This window comes from Herpailurus yagouaroundi, unplaced genomic scaffold (assembly GCF_014898765.1).
Source record: "Herpailurus yagouaroundi ecotype Mexico unplaced genomic scaffold, PumYag 100, whole genome shotgun sequence".
NCBI classification, from domain to species: Eukaryota; Metazoa; Chordata; class Mammalia; order Carnivora; family Felidae; genus Herpailurus; species Herpailurus yagouaroundi.
Genome location: NW_024412391.1, coordinates 81,241,215 through 81,258,104, shown reverse-complemented (window position 1 = coordinate 81,258,104; position 16,890 = coordinate 81,241,215). Strand labels below are relative to the sequence as shown.

Genomic DNA, 16,890 nt, shown 5'->3' with positions numbered 1-16,890 from the left:
TTTCTCATTATCTGAAAACTGTCAGTCATAGAAGTAATGCAACCAGTTAGCTAATTAACAGGGACTCTGCTTCTGGGAAGGGGACCATCTAAAGATAACAAAGGCTGGGGCACCTGGGTGGCTCAGTTGGTTCAGCATCCAACTTCGGCTCAGGTCATGATCTCACGGGTGGTGAGTTTGAGCCCCACGTCAGGTTTTCTGCTATCAGCACGAAGCCTGCTTTGGATCCTCTGTCTCCCTATCTCTGCCCCTCCCATGCTCTCTGTCTTGCTCTCTCAAAAATAAATAAACATTAAAAAAATAAAAGGGACACTAAGAGACCTTAGTTCCCTGCACTGCCATCTCATACCATTTAGTCACACATGTACCTGGTGACTGTGGGTGAAGGAGTAGGCTCAAGCCCAACTCTGCTGATTTCACTAATAAAAATGACAACACCAGGGCACCTGGGTGTCTCAGTCAGTTAAAGTGTCTGGCTCTTGACTTTGGCTCAGGCCATGATCTCACAGTTCATGGGATTGGTCCCACAATGGGCTACATGTTGGGAATGCATAGCTTGCTTGGGATTCTCCCTCTCTCTCTCTCTCTCTCTCTCTCTCTCTCTCTCTCACACACACACACACACACACACACACACACACACACACACAATAAATCAATAAACTTAAAAACAAAAAAGACAACACTGAGAGTGGTCTTCAGTCCCCAGAGATAGGAGTGTGAAGTCAGTTCACAAGAGGCCAGGGAGATATTGCCCTGTGGGGCCAACTTTGTCTCACTGAGCCAAGAAAAGTGTTCTTAGCAAATTCTCAGATTCCCTTCACTAACTCACCAGGCTGCTGTACTTAAAAAATATCTAGAACATGAGGATTAATACTAGAGAACTGAGATATTTCCAGTATGAGGAAGGAAGAAAAAGACAATGTTTCTGTCTTTTTTTTTTTCTTTTCAAGGAAAGAATCACAAGAGTGTTTGGATGTCTTCTTCAGTCTTTCCTGCTTCGCTTGGAGGCTGATGCAGAAGTCGTCAGTAGCTGCTTTTTCTTTCCTGAAAGGGTCCTTATCTCAGAGATTTAGGGATGAGAAAACGGGATGCCATGTGGTAGGGATGAGAGGTTAGAGTATTTGCTGAGGCAGAGATAAAACCCCCTGTTCTATCTCTCTGCTTTGCTTTACCGTTTCCTTAAAAGTTATGTCATATGCAAATAATATAAATAAAAATTATCTTATAAGTGGGGAAAGACCCCAAATATGGAGAGTATGATCGTCACCAGAGGGAGTCAGAAGTGACTGAACTCTGGGTTTTTATTCTCAAGCCAACCCATGGATTTATAATATACTTTTACTATCCCCATAATATACTTTGGCCAATCCACTTGACTTCCATGATTTTTGTCAACAAACTCACTTCCTGCCTCATGTGGAAGCTGCAAGGTTGGTTTAATTAAGGTTAGTACTTTGAGGGGCTCAATGGAAGAAGCTTAGAAATGCAACATGGCATAACAAAGTAAGCTAAGGACACCTTAGGAAGGAAAAGTGTACACAGCACCCAACACCCATTTTGGGGGTGCCTAAATGCAAACTTTACAAGAGACTGCGTATACACCAGCTGGAGAGAATCAGATCAGCATCCACATCCCTCATCGGACCAGAAACTGGGTGATTCTGTTAATCCTGTCCCTCTGGGGATTATCTGAATTTTCAGACCTCTCTCTAGGTCCTCTCCAGGGTGGAAGCCATCTGTCAGAGGCACCTCTGGGTTTACAGCTCCTCCAGCATTCAGACTCCACCTTCCAGAGCTCATTCCCTAACTGCTGGGCCATATAGCCTGTCTCAGCTCCAACTAACCCCCAGCTGCTCTAGGCCTGACAGTATCCCTCGGATCACTACGAGTCTCCTTGCTGAGGACACTAAACTAGAAGACTGCAGGGCCTGTACATGATGGTTATGTTGACAAATCTCAACCAGCTTATTCCATCTGATCTTTAATCTTTTTTTTTATTGGTTTGGCATTGGTTCTGATTATAACTTCATCATTCACAATTTGGAGAGATTCAGTTTATTTTTAACTTTTTAAAAAGTATTTATTTTGAGAGAAAGAGAGACTCTGAGTGAGTGGGAGGGGAGGGGCAGAGAGAGGAGGAGACAGAAAATCTCAAGCAGGTTCTGAGCTTTGCAGAGCCCCATGCAGGGCCCAATCATGAACTAGGAGATCATACCCTCAGCTGAAACCAAGAGTCAGACACTTAACTGCATGAGCCACCCAGATGCCCTTGTTTTTAACTTTTAAAAAAGAAAATGCAAGTTTCTTAAGATAAAGACAAGCAATTAAAATGCTTCCCATGATTGTAAGCTCTGCTAAATACAAATAATAATGACAACTAAAAGTACAAACTTGGTATGCAAACCAAGACTAAGCCACTTTGGATTTGGTGCCATTCAGAGATATCGACTAGAAACCCCTGAAGTGGGTTTTCCTTCTGAAAACATGATTCTATGTGTTTTGAGTATGGTTTTCTGGGACATTTGGTATGGCTTTTTTGAGCCCACAGTTTGAACTTTGCCATAGATTGGCAGAGTGACAGAGGAGAAAAATTAAGAAGGAAATTAGGAGGAAAAATTCGGAGTGGGAAATTGAAGAATGAAAGAAGGAATGTTTGCTCTCTTTCTCCTTCTCTGATGTCAAACTTCTGACATGCATCTGAGGGGCCCAGAATTACAGGATCATACACAAGTGTGGAAGTATGGTAGTGATTTTCAAATCATGTATCAAGGAATCCCAGAGGTTTTTTTTTTTCAGGGGCTGCCTCACAGATGAGGAAGGAGAGAAAGGCTCCGGATCCTTTTCCCCAACTCTTTTGTGGACTTGACAGTTAGATGGAATCCTAAAGGGAAGACCAACTATAGCTTTCTAGGCCCATTTAAGCACTTTAGTTTTTAAAATTAGAGTCATCATAAAATGAGCAAGATGGGGGTGCCTGGGTCACTCGGTTGGTTAAGCGTCCAACTTCGTCTCAGGTCATCTCGCAGTTTGTGAGTTCAACCCCCATGCCGGGCTCTGTGCTGACAGCCCAGAGCAGAGCCTGGAGCCTGCTTCAGAATCTGTGTCTTCCTCTCTCTCTGCCCCTCCCATGCTCACACTCTGTCTCTCTCTCTCAAAAATAAACAAACAGTAAAAAAATAAAAAATAAAAATAAAATGAACAAGATGGAGAAAATCAGCAAAGATCACAAGAGAGCCAAGTGAAAGACTCTCTTCTTGTTATTGGTTCATGCCCCTAACTGTTGAGCTTTCTAAATTCAGGGCCTTGACAAAGGGCACTCTCATATTGGCCTCTGCCAAAGCTTTGGTCCTGTAGCATTCAGACTCCCAAGGAAATACAGCTTAGCTTTGGATCATCCCACTCCTCAGGCTTCAGACTGTCTCCCATATCTCCTAAGTTTCTTTTGTTCTCTAGAAAACCAGGATGACAACAGAGCTCAGCTTTACCATTCACAGAAATTATTTTAGGGTCATTCCAGATAATCGTTATGGATTTCTTTGCCAGTTCAGGAACAAAGAATTTTGTTATCCAATGATGATCTAGCAGAAAAGAGACTGAAGCAGGCCACAGAGCAGGATTTAGAGAACTACGACAGCTGACTACAAAACAGGGAAGAACATGCTGGAGTTTTAAAACAGTTCTTTGGTACTGGTCAGAAGTGAAGTGGGTTGGATTGAGCCTGATGGTGACCGTGAAGGGGCTGCCAGAACTTTTCCAGATGAAGGGCAGGATTTCTGCACAAGAGACTGGAGCCTAGACTTCCATGATGGTGCCACAAAGTAATCAAACATCTGCATTGCACATAAACAGTAGGAGTGGAAATGCCTGCTGAAAGCTCTGTTGAGAGAGAATTACAATAATTGAGCTTTCTATCACGGGGCTCTGCTCTGCAGCCACAAGGTCATCATGGAAGAAATAATGGAGCAGTCTGCAAAAACCTAGAAGTATTTGGTCTTTCGCATGCCCTCCATTGCACTTTGTGCATGACAGCAGCTCAGTAACTATTAAAGATGGTGCGGGAAGTGCCTTTGTAATTTCTCTTGGGAAATGTCTTTCTTTTTTTTTTTTTTTTTTTTTTAGAACTCAAACCTTTATTTGTGCTGTAAAGAAAACGATTAGTAATCATGTACACGATGCAACAGAAGACTAGTTCTCAGCACAGAGCAACACAGAAGTACTTTAACCACCCAGTGTAACAGCTTCCATTTCACAACAGCATACACAAACACATTTCCCCATATGCGCATGACTAATAAATTCTGAGGACAGGAATTACATCATACCCAAGTCATGATGAAAAGCTGAACGATACCAACATATTTTTAAACATTAAAAAAGAACCCATAAGACAAAAATCCCAGAAGCAAAAGGTATTGGGGATTTTAAATTTTTAGTGAAATCTAAGGTTAGAGGCACAGGAGAAAGAGCTACTGGTATTACTTTACCAACTCCCTGGATGCATCTCAGAAACACGTAATCATAAACGGTTTTCTTGTCTTTCCCTGAATTTTTAAAAACAGACCACATCGAGTAAAGGCTCCCCGCTCCCCCCGCCACCGTTTTGCCTGTTCCCCAAACTGATTTTGGCTGAGAGTTGCTCCAGTACTGGATCAATCTGAAAAGCACAAATGTTCAAACTAAAGATAGAATCGATTCACTCAAACCTTTGCAAGGCTACATGGATTGTTTGCTACTATATATCACAGTAATTTTAGTGACCATAAAAAGGTTATTCTGTTACAAAAACTAATAGCAAAAATTTTTACTGCTATTAATATGGACCACAAAGGCAAGAGATGTGTTTGAGACATAAAATTCCTATCATTGCACGTTCACTTTGCTCAGAATTTTCAACCACAACATCTCAGTAAATAGAAATGTTCCAAACCCCAAAGAGTACATCTAATCTCAAGTGCACACCACAATTTTAAACTTCAATACTTTAAAAGCTCGCAATTTGCACATTTAAAGTCCTTTCTAAGACTTACAGCTCCCCAACACCCGCACACCTTCATATAAACCACTGAAAAAGTTCATGGAGCAGCAAAGGCTAGTGAGCACTCTGCCGACCGGGACTCCTGCCACCCAGCTTTCATGGGACTTGTACTCATGTTCAGTTGTCGTCCCTCTTTCCCACCTTGCAGCAAGGCAAAACAATTTTAGCTTCTTTCTAAAGTTTTGAAGCAATCTTTTGTGCTTTCTAAGCACAATGTAACTAGCACTAACAATTTAGTAGCGTTAACTAGTATCTTCTTCCCCTGTGAGTCGATTACCTTCCCCGGAATTTTACCCTTTTTGCCGGAATTCCCTTCCAACCCCCATTCCCTACCACCCCTACCCTCTGCAACATATACGGTACCAACCCAACCCTCTCCCTTTCCTCACCCCCACCCCTCCCAGGACCAATGCCAACGTGTACCACTCCAACTGTCACCCCTGCCAGAACCGATGCCAAGGTGTGCCCCCCCAACCCTCACACCTCAGTTGGGTCCTCCCATTTGAAGTTTACTTTCAAATTAAATCAAGTAAAATCCACATTAACAAATACATAGAAGCATCAAAGATCACTGGTAGTCCCCCACCCATTTCCCTCACTTAGTCATCTGTGATGCAGTCAGAATGCCCAAAGACCTGCCATTTCTAACAGAATTTGGCCACAACCAACTTGTACCCACCCCCGGACTGTAGCATAACACGCCCGGGGGGGCGCCCCACCCCCTTCAGTTTGCCAGTAGGCTTCATTGAAGTATTTGCTCAAGGCATTTCAAATGTGAACACTTTCCCCAGACACAGGTTAGACCATCACGCTAATTCCTCCAACCAACGTGCAGGCAGGCAGGCAGGCGCGTGGGTAGGTGAACGAGTCACTGGGCTCCATCTGCAAGATTCATCTACAAGGCATGACTCTGCGTTGTGGCACGTTAGAACGTCCTACAGCTTAAGAATCTTCTTGAAGCCATGTTCGTAGCACAGAACTAGCAAAGACCGAAGGCTCAATTTAGAAGACGCAGCATCTGAAAACCTCCGCCCCAGAAAAGGAGGGGTGCCTGGGGGTTGGTGCTCCGGGATCAAACATTCAAAGCAACAGATCTGCTGATGGCCCGATGCATCTGCTTTGGACTTTGAATGATTGCCCTCTCGTGAGCTCATCTGAAAACCTGAAATGGTGGCCTCCTGAATACAGGGCTTCCTGAGCAAGGCCTGGAAACAGGACACTGGAGAAACTTCCACCTCCTAAGCCTCTGGAAATTCAATCTGCAGACATCAACTTAGGCGGGCTCTCTCCTTCAGGGTCTCCCCTCCTGCACTGCTACGACTCACACTGGCCATGGGCTCCATTTCTCCTGGTGCCATCTGATCACCACGATGAACACTATAGTAACAAACCAGGGTCCATGAGGCATTTCGTAACTTTCAGCTGGTGCCATCGCTGCAGGCCCACCCAAGGGTACACATTCAGTCCCCACCCTCTCGGCAGGCAAGCAAGACCACCCCACCCCACCCCGAGTCTCAGCAGGGCGTGCCTCTCCTCCTCCACGATTACCGACATAACCGAACTTCTCAAGGCCGTTGCCAACTTTCCCAGGCTTACCGGGTTACCAGAAGCAATGTTTTAAACGAATGGATAAGCTCGAGAGAGTTAAAGGGAGGAGGAAGGGCAGAGTGAGCTCACAGAAGAAGTTAGCACGGAACCTAGAGGAAAAGTCCAAAGGGGAGCACTGCCACCTGGAAAACAAAGCTTGGGTCAGTTTTGTCCCCAGACACACAAATATCCTGCCTCAGCAGCCCCAGCCGGTCAGGCGTCAGGCGCCACACCAGTAACCGCTTTGATGGCACCCTACCTCCTCAATCACTCCTGAGACCACCCTTACCTCCGACAAAGGGTCTGACCTCACACCCAGACCTGGGGTTCACCAGGCTGGGCATGGCCTGGACCCTGTCCCAGGCCGAACCAAAATTACATACCACCCTGGGCCAGAGCTGTCAGGCCCGCGAAGCTAAGTTCAGTATCCACAAGACCAGGCCTCATCCCCACGCGGGTTCACAACCCTCTGAAAGAAAAGGGGGCTGCTGACATCGACGAGTTCGAGGTCTGCCCTCCCAGCCCTCCTGGGGCCCTGCACCCCACTGCCTTCCTTCCTGATCATGCTCAGGGAGCCAAATGCCCAATTCTGCTTCCTCTCCAGTAAGGGCGTTGAGATCCTGTTCTCCTCCTGCTTCTAACTTCTTTCCTCCTCCCACACAAACCAGGGCACGGGGCTCGCTCGGCCCACGCAGGAGCGGTGCCCTCCTAGAGGCCAAGTTCCCGTCCTCCAGAAGGAAGCGACAGCCAGGGCTAAAGGGCTGTCCTCCCCTGGGTCACTGCGGGGACCTTCAACGCAGCTCTCCCCACCATAGGTTCCCCCAAGATCTCGTTTCCTCTTTAACCTTTCTTATTCTCACACCCCAACCCCCTCGAGTCTCATCTAAGCCTGTCATCTCCCCCATCTGCCCCCTGAGGCCCTGAGCTGGCCACTTCCTCCCCCACAACTACAGCCAAGCCCGCGGCCCTCCCTGTCGCTAACTCCTCGGGAAATGTCTTTCTTTGCAAAAGTTAGGTTAAAAAAAAACCTACTCTTCAAAGTGATGGCAAGAAGCAAGGATGAGTCCTTCATGCTAATCCTGTCCCTTGACAATAGAGATACTTTGCTAGGTGTATGAAAACTGCAAGGTCATCTAGGTATCTCTTTGAAGTACAGCAAGACACTATAGCTAGGTCTTTGGCCAAATACTGAGCTCAACAGCACTCTGGAGTCCATGCTGATCTTTAAGCTGTGAAGAGAATCTGTAAATTCTTTTGAGTTTCATCAACTCCTCAGGAATCAACTAAGGTCATAACGTTTCCTGTTGTGCTGAGGAGGAAGTGGGGGAGACTCTTCCTTTTAGGTAGCTGAGTCCTTCCCTTAAAGTTGCCATTTATTTAGGTTTATCGGATTTGGGGACCCACAGAATTTCTACCAGTCACCTCATCAAAAACAGAACAAACAAAAACCAAAGTGTCATCTTCTGGTTGCTTGTCTTACAACCCGTTATAAGAAATAGCTTTGAAGTATCAGATCCGATATCCTCTGAGACTGAGCCCCATTCCAACATGAATTCCTCTGAGAACCAGAAGATGGAGGGATCAGTCTTGGCACTAGCTTTCATGAAATGGATGACAAGTCACCTAATGTCTGTAGCATCAATTTTCTTGTGTATAAAATGGGGATAACAACAATAATGGGACTGTTGGAAGTATCAGATGAGTTAGGGGATATAAAAACACACTGTAAATTGTTAAATGCTCCAGAGATATAATTATGAACACTAGAGAGGCAGTGACGGTACAGTGGAATGAGCATCAAATTTGAGGTCAGGAGACAGGGGTGTAAATCCTGAGTCTTCTGCTTAACTGTTGTGTGATTTGGGGCAAGACACATAAGACCCAGTTGTCTTCATTGTAAATGTGATTTATTGAACTACCAAAAAGCTTCATAGGGTTTTGAAACTGAAACAATAGCCAAATGAACTGGTGGTAGATATCTAAACTATGCCACTCAGTTTTTCTCCCTTGGGAATTTGGGATTAGAATTAAAGGACTGTCCGTTATTTCTGAACAAGGATGTCAGAGCAGGAGAACTCAACATGCGTTGTGTGAAGGGATGATTAGTAGAGGAAATAGGTGTACCGAGAAGGAAGGATGAAGTAGGTGAGAGAGAGAGATACACACATAGACAGCAAAAGCCTACTCCCTGATTTCTTTACTATTCCATTTCTAGGTGACATCCCCAAATACCCGTATTGTAAATTCCTTCTGGATTAGTCAAGGCTCAGTTGCAGATAAGGGAATCCATTCTAGCGGTTTAAGTAGAAAGGGATTTAATGTGGGAATTGGGCATTTACAACATTGCTAGAAAGGAGACAGGCTTTAGGCTAAGCTTTCAAGACAACTCCCCCAAACAACCTCACAGAAGTGGCCTATGGAGGGAGTTCCAGAAAGCTGGGAAAGAAATTGTTCCCATAGCCACTGGCTTTACAACCAAACTGCTAAGATCCACGGCAGGAAGATTCTTGACACCCGTGAAGCCAAGACCTAACCACAGAGATACCTGCTACCACTCTCACCCTCCACCAACACACATCCACTCTGTGGGGCACAACTGCAGCTTTGGAGGTAGACTCTGCTTGGTGGAAGCCAGGCAATGTGCAGGATTGTGCTCTAAGGCGTCAGAGCAATGCAGTTTCTACTGTTCCAGCATGTGGAGCAAACCATGCATGGAATAAAATGTGATCCAGTGAGTGAATCTGTATATGCCCCCCATATCTACTTTGCTTTCTTTCTTCTCAAAGTAGGTCCAGTCAATTTCTGTTCATTTCAGCTAAAGAGTGCTCATCAACACACTCACGTGACTGACATCTTGAATATGCTGCAGTGGAGCCATAGATTCCTTTCAACAAGATGTTCAGGGATGGCCACTTAAGAGACCAACATAGAGAAATAAGGACAAGGTCTGGCTAAGATTGGGACACCGGGGCTGTATAGTGTTACTTTTTGTGCTGAATTATTGTTGACAAGCCCTGAGCTTAACATAAAGGTACTTCCTATAGGAAATTAGATAACCGCAGAAGTGTTAACAAAGAGACTATTCTTGGCATAATCACATCCGTGGATTGTGGTCTTAGTAAACAGCACATCTTCACGATGTTCCCCAGCGCCTGGCACCTCACCCTTTCCTCCTTCTTCCATCTTTAGTCAGACCACCCACCACACTGAAGGCCCACTTCCTTCCTTGGATCGGGATAGACTGCAGGAATGCTAGGTTAGCATCAGGTTACCTCATCAGTGGGTTGGGAGGCCAGCACGAGGTCTCAAAGAGCATAGAATGTGAGTTGTCTGGTTAACCAATTATTAGTAAGGGACCTTAGGCAAAGTATAGAATCCCTTTAAACCTCAGATCCTTGTCCAAAATGGAGTATTGATGCCTGCCAAAGATATTTGTGAGAATTACAGGAGATAGTACAAAGCCCTTTGCAGCAGTTTCTGGCACACAGACCATGCATATTACATACTAGCTTCTTTAGGAAAGAGTCTTTATACCTGTAGGCTGAACCACGTTTTTGAAGCTATGCTTTTGGTAAATGGATCCTTGTCTTGAGGTCCTTGACTTGACTCTATGTCTCAATTCCCCACCATCTTCTTGATCTTGCTGAGACTTGTATCACCCTCTCCCTCTTCTCCCTCAACCCTTTGTCTCCTCTTCCGTATTTAGTTCTATGGTTGGATATCTGTGACTCAGCTGCCTGCTTGCACAGATACCTGATATTTTTGAGATTCCTCACTGCATACGTTACCCTTTCGATGATCTTCATATCCTGGACCACCACTGCTTGCCTAGATACCACCACCTGCTGTTTGTCACGTTACTCTCTGGATGCCAAGTTCCATCTGCCTTTCTCTGGACTCTTGTAGGTGGGCGCTTACTTTCCCCCCTTGTTACCTGTGTTTCTTCTCTTCCCCTCCTGCTCCAGTGAATGATTTACTCTCAGGTCCTGGATCTTAACCCTGTTATGCCAGGCAGTGTTTTCATAAATAAAATAGAGCCTTCTAGGTTCTTGCTACTCCAAGTGTGATGCAATGGCATCATCTGAAGTTTCTTCAGAACCAGAATCTGTGTTTTAACAAGATCCCTAGTTGACTCACAGGCACAGGAGAGCTTGAGAAGCACTGAACTATAGCAAGGAAAGATGGTTAGGTTAGAAAATCTTTTGGTGGTGCCTGGCAAAATCTATTAACCTTCTTCCTTGTGATGTTCTAGAAACAAAACGCTGTTTCCTAAAGGAAAGGACTGCAGTATGGAATTCTATGTCTCTTCCTCCCGGGAATGGTTGAAGGATGAAGTCCATGCTTGAGAGAAGATGCAGTTCAATGACAACTCTAGTAGGCTATTTATTTGAGAAAATTCACTCTAAGGCACTTCTACTTGCTTCTGACCCAAATCCAATGAAGGTATCCTGCACTTATGAACTATACCCCAGCCTTTCCCAAATCTACCTTCTTTGCTCCAGTTGTCCTGGAACCAGCACCCAAGCACAGAGCAGAGCCCAGCAGTCATGGGGGAAACAGTGGGGGGGGGGGGAAGCTTTGAGAAACTGCAGGTATTTTCGGTGACATGACCGAACCAGTGGCCCTTCCTCCTAATGTTTTTGATCATAGTATGTCTTTGTGATATTGGGGGTATTAGAATGTTTACTCTTTTTCACTTATTCAGATACACCAACACCCCACCCTTTTTTCTCCTTAAAAGCTCCCAGTGCTGGAAGGGTGAACTATGCTAAATTTAAAACTAAAAACCCAGTCACTCTATCTATATTCAGATAAGGAAACAGGCTTAAATTAAAGCATTTGTAAGTAAAGTGGAGAGACCTCATGGCCCCTCCAGCCTACCTGCCCCACGCTGCCTCCCTTTCATCTACATTCCCATCTGATGACAGGAGGAAACACGGCCTGGTGTCCTTTGCTGTTTGGAACACACAGACGTTACTCAGATTTCAGATGCAGCTTCTAGTGAAGGGAACTCTTCCATTCTCAGCATGGGTATCACTGTGATCTGGGCCTGTCCAATCAGCACACCCGGGACTGCTGTCGTCTTGTGAAAATGATGGACCCCATGATACACAGAAGGCGATATGGCAGGGTTGGGGAGCTGGGGTAGAAGAGAGGGCTTAAAAGTCATTAAAAATAAACGAGAGGTATGGAAAAGGTCCTCTGTTGCAAGAATGGAAAGGGCTAGAGGTCAATGGCTAGAAAGATTGAAAGCACTCCTAAGCCACTTAGCATAGCAAGAGGTTGGGGAAAGAGGTAATTAATTTCTTGCTTTTTGAGCACAGCAGTGGTGGTTAAAATAGAGTCGTTAAATTTCAGACGCAGATAGGATTTTCTTTAAGTTTACTTATTTATTTTGAGAGAGAGAAGGAGAGTGCACATGAACAGAGGAGGGGCAGAGATAGGGAGAGAGAGAATTCCAAGCAGGCTCCATGCTGCCAGCACGGAGCCCAACAAGGGGCTCGAGCCCAGGAACCGTGAGAACATGACCTGTGCCGAAATCAAGAGTCGGACACTTAACTGACTGAGCTACCCAGGCGCCCCCTCAGATAGGATTTTTCTAAGCTGTGGCAAATGCACAGTGAAAATCAGTTGCCTTCTAAAAATGCCACTGGGAAAATACTTGATAATGTAACTACATCTTCAATGAAAGATACTGTATGAATTTTTCAAAAGGAAGTAGTGATGACTTAGAAGTGTGTACTTTAGGGAAGACTCTACCCAATGTTTACATGGTATCAGACATCCACATGTATAATTTCCTCTTCTCTGCAGGAACTGAGTGAAGAGGTATTTGCTTCCCCACTTGCAACAAAGAACTTATGTTCAATGGTTAATTATAAATGAATAAAAATGTTCAGAATGAGGGGATCTATTCCTGTCTGTAGTATGTGGTAGTGAACTTCAGCTGTCTAAGGGAATAGCAACGTTTGGTTTCTGGTAGGACAGGGAAGCGTCATTATTAGTTTAAGACAGACCTCTGTTAACGGCATCAAATCCAGTCTCCACGACAGAGGTTCTGAAAGTGTCATTCCTAGACCAGCAGCATCAGCATCTTCTAAGAACTTGGAGGCCCCACCCTGACTTGCTGAATCTAAAACTTGGGGGGGTGGGGCCCGGCAACCAATGTTTTGAAAAGACCTCCAGGTGATTTGGAAGCTCACTGGTTCGAAAGGCACCTGCTACCCGGTGATGCCTGGGAGGGAATGTGACAGAGTTGTAGGTAGTGCTAGGGCTCAGAGCCAAGCCCGAGTTCCTGCCCCACTCTGCCAGCATTTGCTGTGTGACCTTGGCAAGTCCTTGGCCTCCCTGAATATCGATGTTCTCTTCTACGAAATGAGGACCATTTTCCTCTCCTCACAGACCTGCTGTGGAGCAAACAAAGTGACCTGACTCCTTATTTGTACTGTAGTTTAGAAAACAAGGATGCTTTTCCACTTCTCTGCCTGAAGCTGGGTACCTGCTGGGAAATCTAGCAAGTAAGGTTCATCAATATTTGTGGAAAATTAAGAGGATTTTCAAATGGATGTTCCTCAGGGCAAGTCAGATGTCTTGTATTAAGTGGGCTGTCTGCCGCTGAGGCCTGGGCTATCCTCTACAGGAGCCACTGGCCATGTGTGGTCACTGAGCACTTGACATGTGGCTCATCTGAGTTGCGATGAGCTGCAGGTATAAAATATACATTAGATTTTTAAGACTTGGTATGAGAAAAACCAAAATATAAAAATGTATTTTTTATATTGATTCCATGTTAAATTGAAAGTCCAGATAGATAAATATAGTCATAAAATTGATAAAATTAACTCTACCTTTTAAAAAGTTAAAACGTGGCTACGAATGGCAAGATTTGTAGCCTCACAAATTTCAAGTAAACAACACAATATTTAAAAAAAATTTTTTTTTTAATGTTTATTTTTGAGAGTGAGCGAGCAAGCAAATGAGCAGGGGAGGGGCAGAGAGAGAGGGAGACACAGAATCCAAAATGGACTCTAGGCTCTGAGCTGTCAGCACAGAGCCGGACGTGGGGCTCGAACCTAAGCCGGACGTGGGATCACGACCCAAGTTGAAGTCAGACGCTTAACCAACTGAGCCACCCAGGCGCGCCTCAAGTATGCAACACAGTATTATTGTCACTGGAAAAAAATGCGGCTACAAGAAGATGTAAATATGTGTTTCCCATGACATTTCTGTTGTGCAGCGCTGGTCTAGGCACCCCCAGGGGCCTGCACTGTCCTCACACCAGACCCAGGGAACGAGGGAAGAGCTTTCTGATAAAACCTGCTCGTTAGCTTCTTGGCTACCAAACTTCTGATCTCTGTGAAATTTTTCCTCATTATCATCTGTGCAGCATTTCGTAGCTGTAGAGGATTCCGTAAATTTTTTTTATCAGCTATTCCTTGTGACACAGCCTGGGAGGCAGGTCACTGCGAAATTATGAGACTCTTTATAATGATCATCATTCAAAGGCCAGTGGAGCCTCCCTCCCCCCGCAGACGCACACTCTCCCAAAGTGGGGACAGGAGAACTACAAAGCAGAGGCTGGCCTACAGTGCAAGTGTAGACAGAGCTAGCTCAAGTAACTTGGGCTTGTTAATAACGCCCACGCCCAAGGTAAGTTCACCGAGTGGCCCCGTCCCTTCTAACATCACCCCTCCCCCATCCCACCACGTTTTCTTACAGGCAGAATTTGGACACTCGTTTAACCCTTCAGACATTTTTAAAGCGTCAGTTTTCATGAGATGAGAGTTTCTTGAGCATCAGCCCACTCTATCCTCCCTTGCTTAACAAAAGACAACGGAAGGCAATTCCCTCGGATGTCTACTTGTCTTCGGTTCCATTTAAAAATCAGCTCAGGAAACCATCTGTCAATCAAGTATATTACAGAGAGAACCATTCACGGAATTACCCGAGTTGAGATGTTTCAAATGACAATTTTGTATTTGCACCTCTTAAATTATTCAAGACGACATAAGCCTGCTCTAATCTTTGAAAAAGACAGGAGGATTAAGGAAACTTGGCACTCTGGGTTTTACATGTTTAGTCTTATTTTGAGACCCCAACTCTTACAGGATACTGAGAGAACATTCTAATAACAGGAAGAAGCCATCGGTGTGAGTACCTAGGACAGATTATGTGTGCCTGTTTTATAGCTTGTTTGGGTGATATTTCCCCATGAAAAGCAAACAATGACAGGTGCAGCGGGCGAGGCGGTACAGACAAACGAATCTACGCCTGTAAAATTGCACATGTAATTCGTGTAATATCTGATCACTCTTTCATTTCAGATTTTTCATTTTAGTGGGGTGCAGAAAGTTCCTAGTTAAGTTCAGAGAAGTATTGAGCACCTGCTGATGCCAGGCACTGAGAGTGCAGAACTGAGAGAAACACGCACGGTCCCAGTTGCAGCTTGGACTAAAATAGAAATAAATGATAACCCCTCTACACATCCATGACAATTATTTTATTGATTTTCATGTATTGGGCTCTTTGCTTTCTTTTTTTTCTTGCTTGCAGGGGGCACCAGGCACTTGGCACAACATCCTATTTTTTAAGGCACATTTAAATTTAATTTTGACAGCAGAGAAAGGGATATTCTACACAGAGCAAAAAGCCTTTAGAATCTGTCTTTGGTATAAATGCCTCTTTAAAGGTAAAACTATTGTGTTTATAATGTAGTATGAATATACATTTCTGGGACCAAGGGTTTATTTTTCTCTTAAAAGAAACTTGTGGATAATCCTGTTTCATTAGAAACTGATAGTTTTGTATTTAGATTTTTATATACACCACTGCATTGGACTTTGTGCTGACAGCTCAGAGCCTGGAGCCTGCTTTGGATTCTGTGTTTCCCTCTCTCTCTGCCCCTCCCCCACTTGCCCTCTGTCTTTCAAAAATAAATAAAATGTTAAAAAAATTGAGATTTTATATACACCAGACGGTAGCTGTTGATATTAGTATGAACAATAACATTAGGCTATGATAGTAAGTCTATCACACAATCAGGGCAATACACCATTACTTAAAGGTTAGGAACAAACTTTATACAAACTTGCAATTTAACCTCAGTTCTTAAACATCTTTACCTTTGTTCTGGATTCAGGGAAGTTTTCCCTTTCTAAAAATATCCCAGGGCACTTGGGTGTCTCAGTAGGTTAAACATCTGACTCTTAATTTCGGCTCAGGTCATGATCCCACAATTGTGAGATTGAGCCCTACATCAGGCTTGAGCTGAGCACAGGGCTGCTCAAGATTCTCTCTCTTCCCCTCTCTCTGCCCCTCTCCTGCTAGAGTGCTTGAGCACATGCTCTCAAAAAAAAAAAAAAAAAAAAATCCCCAAATAGCCCTGTTGATCCACTTGTCTGCTTCTTTAAGGACAGATCTCCACCCCTACCCCGCACCTCCCACTTCCTGGTCCATAGTAAGACCTATCCATCTTTAGTTACTAACTGACTGCATTAAAATGAATACTACACTGGTCACTAGGGCTTCTGCCAGAATGTGTGTGGGTATTTCCTGGGGTCAGAGTACGCTAGTCACTACTTCTGCTAGAATGTGGATGGGTATCTCCTGGTGACTGAGATAGACATTCTCAGGTCCACTTTTTACACTAGCTGAACAGTTTTCAGTTTTCCTGCTTTCCCAGCTAGGCTGTGGTCTCTCTCTCGTCACTCACAATAACGTGGCTCCCTGTGTGGATTGCATCAGTGGCTCCAATTCTTCACCCTTCTCTGCTCTCTGTCTTATAATTTGGCTGTGTCTTCCTCCTGTGGGTGAGGTATAACTCCACACCCAGGATGACTTACTTTGACCATTGGGATGTCAGCAGATGTGACACAGGAGAGGCTTCAGAAGTCTGTGTGTGGTTGAGCTGGGTTTCTCTGTGTCACCGTCATCACTACAGGAAGGACATCCTAGCTTATTAGTTCCAGGAAGAGGATGAGAGACATGTGGAGCAGAAACACCCCATACAAATTGAATCCAGATACTCCGACCACCAGGTAACGCACAGACTTGTCAGGAATAATACGTGACGGTCTTAAGGCACTGATGGTTTACACACAACAGTAACCAAATGACATGTTCCCACTTTCTCATCACCCCACACCCCAGGTCCACCTCTTTTCTACTCCTTGGGCTTCTTTCCCACCTAACCTTAATCTGTCCTAGCACCTGGGGGAAAAAGTGGGACCTTCCATGGTTCTGGGAAAGAAGGACAGAAAATCAGG

The 16,890-nt window shown here is 44.7% G+C and overlaps 1 protein-coding gene and 1 long non-coding RNA gene across 4 annotated transcripts in view; both read right to left on the bottom strand.

Moving 5' to 3' along the window:
* LHFPL3 (LHFPL tetraspan subfamily member 3) overlaps positions 1-16,890 on the bottom strand; it is a 584,503-nt gene that overhangs the window by 148,140 nt on the left and 419,473 nt on the right. The window lies entirely within an intron of this gene.
* LOC121028852 (uncharacterized) lies at positions 4,117-7,521 on the bottom strand. Its single transcript, XR_005789463.1, has 2 exons — positions 7,009-7,521; positions 4,117-6,768 (listed from the first exon to the last, which is right to left on the bottom strand). It is a non-coding gene; the product is annotated as an uncharacterized LOC121028852 (long non-coding RNA).